The sequence below is a fragment of the Phoxinus phoxinus genome (genome assembly GCF_949152265.1).
Source record: "Phoxinus phoxinus genome assembly, chromosome: 15".
In the NCBI taxonomy this organism is placed as follows: Eukaryota; Metazoa; Chordata; class Actinopteri; order Cypriniformes; family Leuciscidae; genus Phoxinus; species Phoxinus phoxinus.
The window spans coordinates 11,632,159-11,638,132 of NC_136890.1; the positions used below are offsets into that span (position 1 = coordinate 11,632,159).

The 5,974-nt window shown below is 36.8% G+C and overlaps 1 long non-coding RNA gene across 4 annotated transcripts; it reads left to right on the top strand.

The window, feature by feature from the left end:
• Positions 1-1,374: 1,374 nt before the first annotated feature.
• LOC307011859 lies at positions 1,375-5,236 on the top strand. 4 transcript variants are annotated; one of them, XR_013800500.1, is made up of 4 exons: positions 1,375-1,776; positions 2,487-2,588; positions 3,347-3,710; positions 4,857-5,236. It is a non-coding gene; the product is annotated as an uncharacterized lncRNA (long non-coding RNA). The 4 variants fall into 4 exon arrangements; XR_013800503.1 differs by lacking the exon at positions 1,375-1,776 and having other exon boundaries at positions 2,225-2,588; positions 3,347-3,468; positions 3,611-3,710; XR_013800501.1 differs by lacking the exon at positions 1,375-1,776 and having other exon boundaries at positions 2,225-2,588; positions 3,347-3,726.
• Positions 5,237-5,974: the final 738 nt, after the last annotated feature.

Below are 5,974 nucleotides of genomic sequence, written 5' to 3' on the forward strand. Positions count from 1 at the left end.
CTTTCTTTTCATTCAAAGTAGAAAGTGCTATCAAGTTGGGGTAAATATTTGCTGACTGACTCCCCTGTGTCCATGTTTTTTTTATTATTGTTCATCAGTGTAGGCCTTTCCTTTAAAAACACTAGAGTGTGCTGTTTTACCTAGAAGCTTGGTCTGCCGCTCTCTGTTTTTGTATTTAGTGTAGGTCATTGTTTCATATACCTCTCCCTCTATCTTGTAACTTCTTTGCATCCTCCTCTGCAGCCATTTTTGCACTCTCCCTCTTGTCTAAAAAATCAGTTGATATCTACTCTAACTTTAGCATCTTTCTTTTCAACCAAAGTAGAAAGTGCTATCAAGTTGGGGTAAATATTTGCTGACTGACTCCCCTGTGTCCATGTCTTTTTTTTATTCAGGTCCCTTACATTTACAGAGCCCCTTTAGATGACTGCAAAAGGAAAGCATTCCTGATTCTATGTAAGAATAAGTTCTTCTCTTTAGCACAATCATGTTGCTGCATACACAGTGTAAACACTAGATGGTGCTGGTTTACCTAGAGGTTTTGTCTGCCACTTCCTGTTCATGTATTTAGTGTAGGCCTTTCCTTTAAAAATGACTCAACCTCTTTTCTAAATTCAGGGGGAATAAAGTTCATAATTGTCGTATTTGCATGAAGTGCTTTAAATGTGTGAAAAGTCCACCCATGCTGAAAAGTGCTGAATAGTTCCAAAGATGTTAACTCGGCAATCAAAACTTGATGGGCTTTACAGAAAAGCAGAGTGTAAACGACCATGGCAAAGCCAAGGGGCCATGGACACACTTATATTGGGTGCTGGTAAACCACATGGCTCAGACAAGCTCTTCCTACAAGCAGGCAACATGCTCCACTTATCTCTGACTGCAAAGGATCTCGTAAGGTCCTACCGGGCAAGAAATTGGACAAGATTTTCAGCTGCTTCTACTGTCACCCTCGGTACCCTCACAATGGCACTAACTCGTCTGTTGTATTTGGTAAGTGCTATTTGTTGGGGTAGTTTCAAGTGATCAGTGCTTCAAGAGACATTTGCCTTCTAGAACTTCAGACTGCGTTCTCCATGCAGTGGTCATTTAATCACAGAGTTCAACACATTAAGATTACTTCAAATGGGAGCATTGATTGGTCCTGTGTTCATAAGTGCTTCTCTTTGGGGTAGTTTTAATGAGGAAGTGAACTACAGGCAAGACTTTTTTCTATGGAATTGCATTTATCAGTGCAACTAATATTGTACAACCACATACCTCTCCCATCAACGTTTAAGTGGAAACATCTTCAAGCAACATTTGGACACTTTTTTTGCATCCTTCTCTTTAGCCATTTTTCATTTCCTTATCCTCTTGACTGAAAACCATCTGATATATACCAACCCAGTCTCACGGCAGTTCGTGATATGGTCACGTAATTTAATCTATTGATTCGTGGCACGGGCACGTTTATTTCGTTATTTTCGTAATTCCAGCACGTTTTTTAAAACTAATGTATTTCAATGGGAAGCATCTTTCGTGATCAAAGCACGATTCTATCTGCCTATCGGGCTGCAGTAGAGAAGCTGTTTAATCAACATTTATTCACGAGATCTTATCATGGTTTATGTATTTATTTTAATTATATTATTTCGTTCTTATTGCCAGGGAAGCTGGATTGCTTTGCTGTTTATTGATATTTAAAAAAAATATTTTGTTAGTAGGAAATCGCGCTGAAGAAGTCTCATTCCGAACACCTCGCGATATTTGGCATCAGTTCACGTGTGCCAGGTGTTGGTAAGTAGTCGTAATTACGCTGTCCTAATAATGTTTGATATAATGTATTTTCTGTGTGTCGAAATTAATCAGATTAGCTCAAGTTCAGTCACTGCATTATATCTGTCATCTCAACGGAGGCTTTGCGTTTCATTGCTTTCTATGAAAATGGTTTCTATGGTGATTAAACACTGTCTGTCACGTGATGTGCTATACAGTAGGCCTAGAGTAGACCTTCAATCAGTTAATCATATTCATATCAGGTTTTTAAGTTGTACAATTAGTTCCAAAGTTGTATATGTAGTAGAAGCACAGTAAAAACAACACCATGCTTTTACCACAGTAACATTAGTTTTACTGTGATAAGTGTAGTAAAAAGACAGTAATCACACAACTTACCATGCTTTTACCACACTATTGGTAGTTTTAATGTGGTACTTATTGTAAATGCGCAGTAACCAAAACACTAACCATGCTTTTACCTCAGTAACCTTAGTTTTACTGTGATGGGTAGTAAAGGACAGCAATCACAAAACTTACCATGCTTTTACCTCAGTATTGGTAGTTTTAAAGTGATAATTGTTGTAAATTATGCATATTAACCACAACACCTTCCATGCTTTTAATGCTTAATAATGTAACATCCAATATTTGTAAGGAAAATCAGTACTTTTTCCTTTAAATAATCCTATATATTATACATAATGATATTTTATTTTCTCTGTTTTCAGCTGAAAAGACCAAAAGGGCCTTTCGAACTCAGTCAGCCCATTATTGTTTGAGGACAAGTAAACGGAGGAGACGGACCGCTGCAAAGACAAATATTCGCAATGGTACGTATGTGTTGGTTTTAACCCTAAATCAAACATTTTATCAAGCATTTGTTGTTTCTTAAACCTGTTCTTACAAAACCCATAGCCCAATCAGTATGAACAGTCTCAAAGTCTTAATAATTCACAAGATTTAACAAGTTGTCAAATTCGTACGATACTAGTACATATTTGTATACTCGTACATAATCCTGCAGCTTTTACTCCTAGTGCTCATTGGCTACTGCCTCAATTCCTGTACATATTTATCGCGATATTTGTAAATCAGTTGCGCCCCTTCTTGGATAGTAGTCTGATGTCCCACACACTGTCAGAAAGTTTATATTAATTGCATTGTGTATTCATTAAAATTATTACAAATTAGTCCCTGTCTGTTGTGTTCATGTTCCAATGTCCAATGATACATGATGTCTCTCCACACCTCATAACCTACCTCTGTTTGCAAGAGTGGAAAAGCTAATCTGACTTGTCACATGACATCAGATACTCGATTATTTTGTCGTAATCAGATCAGTTACACTGCTGATAACTGTCCCGTTTGCATGTAAATCATGTTATTTTTAAACGAGTTCATATGATTATTGCTTGCTATTAAAGACATACTTTTATTCATAGAAATGCCCACATATCAGTGAACGTATAACATAAAAATGCTTTTAACATTTAATTATGCAACACTCTTTACAGAAATATATCCCACAGTTGTATAACTGACTGCTTGCATGTAATGTAATAAAATTACCTTCCTTTCTGTATTGCAGGATTACTTTGTCCTTTTTTTTAGATCTCTACAACATCAAACTCAACACCTCTTTTAAGAGCCAACTCTCACAAGAGCTACTAGTGAGTCGCAGCGGATCTTGCCGTGATCAGCCCTTCCCAGGTAAAGTTTCTAGAACATTTCAATCAGTATTTACTCATCAAATGCTCTCTCCTGAATCGTAAGGTAAATTATAACTGTCTTAATTTATGTTTCAAGAACAATAGTAATTGCACGAGTAAGTAGATACTTTCTTGTTTTACAGCAGAGAAGGAAGACCAGTCCTTATATCAACACAAGCTAATCGAGTAAGTCCTTTGTTTCGGGTGAGGAAGGAACATCTGGTGCCCAAAGAAGACAGAAAGGTGCGCAAATCCATTGGTATGTCTTGTATTGAAACAATGCTGTAATATGTAGTACATAATTTGATGTTGACAATTTTACATTGTACAGGTTACAGGAAGCTCTTGAAACAAGTGACAGAAGAGTATGTTGTCTTGAAAAAAATCAAGCATTACTTGCAAAGGCAAAAGAGACCATGCCTTTCTTAAAGATATTTTAAAATAGGTTGCTGTTGATATGGGTAAAACATTTTTTCTTCAGTATTTAGCTTATATAATGTGCTGAAATATTATATATATGTATATATATACATATATATATATACACTCTCAACCTTAAAAAGGAGAACGCAAAAGGGCCAGAGTTGCCCGTTTCTGATTTAAATTTACAAAGCAGCAGTCAGTACATTATATAATATACACATTGATTTATTTTATACACACATATATATATATATATATATATATAATACTTCAATGTGTATATTAATGTACTGACTGCTGCTTTGTAAATTTAAATCAGGAACGGGCAACTCTGGCCCTTTTGCGTTCTCCTTTTTAAGGTTGAGAGTTTACCTCCAACCCTAATTGAGCACATATGAAAGTCTTCAGCTTTACTTATAGACAATAGGCAGGAGGGTTTGAGGTTGGAGCTAAATCTGCAGGACAGTGGACGCTAAGGGCCAGAGTAGCCCATCACTGCTTAATATATCGCAGAACATAGGCCCCGTTTACACGAAGTGAAGACACTGATATTTCCCTGCGGTTTGGCCTCTCATTTACACGAAAACCCAGTTTTTATCACAGAAAACGATTATTTCTAAAAACTCCGGCCAAAGTGGAGATTTTGGAAAACTTGTTTGCACGTTTGCATGTAAACTGAGAAAAACTGAGTTTTAGGCAGCGACGTCACAATATGAGACTATTTTCGGGATTCTGATTGGCTAACGTGGGCTTGAGCTTCTTGTTACACTGCCACCTACAGGTTTGGCATGCTCTGGACGGCATATACACGGGTTCGTGTGCACAATGTTATTTTTGAAAACGAAGAGGGGTGAAATTGTCCGTTTATGAAAATAGCCATCCACGTGTAAAAGTAGCCATAAGCTGACCTGACTGTCCATTAAACAACTTAATTTGTATTGTTTGTGTTTTTTGCTTTACTTTCAGACCAGGACTGGAGAACGCCTGACAATGGGATGTTGAGACTTCTTCCTCTGGTTGAGAAAAAGCTACACCACATCAGTGATCACATCTTCTGTTCATCTGTTGTACTACAGGGTACACCTGAACAAACTGTTTAGACGAGGAAGAAGAACATGAACATGATCGAGACATGTACAGGGAAGAGCAAGAAACCAGTTTAGTGATAATGAATCATTATTATCAAATCTGTTTTCTGTATCATAGGTGACTGAATATGATTCTCTGGCACTCATTTTGTGGCTCAGCAGCTGTGAATGGATTAATATGATGTTAATGTATTTTTGAAGACACATTTTTATTTATCTTAAATCTCATTGTCTTTATGCTACTTTATCAACTTTATGCTGTGTCCTCCAATAAAGTGTTGTGTAATAAAGTGGTGAATATTGTTTATTGAAAGTGGTGTTCGGTACAGTAAATAAAAACAATATTTGAGAAATTTGAATTTCTTATTTCTTTAGTTTAGTTCATAATTTAAAAACAACTACATATAATTAATTACCATGATTCTTTTTCTTAGGACATACACATTTAGATCTGGTTAATGATATTTGGGACAAAAGTTGCAACAAAACAATGCAACAAAAGTTGCACATACTTGCATGTATAAGCTGCAACTGCAATGTTTGCAGTGAAATAAAGGGAAGCTATGTGAATAACAAGAGGCTGCAGTGGCTATCTTGCTATAAACACTTCAAGCATAATTGAAGATGATCCATGTTGATCATTCTAGTACATCTACTAGCCTACTGCATTTAAAATGAAAGCATAGACGTTACTGATGTCAGGCATATAAGCAGCAACCAGAGGGGGTGAAAAGGAAATGTAGGCACTGTTTTGTTTTGTTTGTTTTACTGAATGGTGCATTATCCCTGTGTAATAGTGTGTGTAGATCTGTGTAGATTGTACTGCACTTCCACCCCCAAGGGCCCCCCAGAAGAGCAAAAAACTGCACATTTCAAATGGCTGTAACTCACAGTCCGGTTAGTGTATCAAAGAGAAAATCGGCAGGACAACTGCTTATGCCATGTTTACTAAATAATGTTGGGCCCAGTTTTCTGACATATACGGAAAGCTGGCAT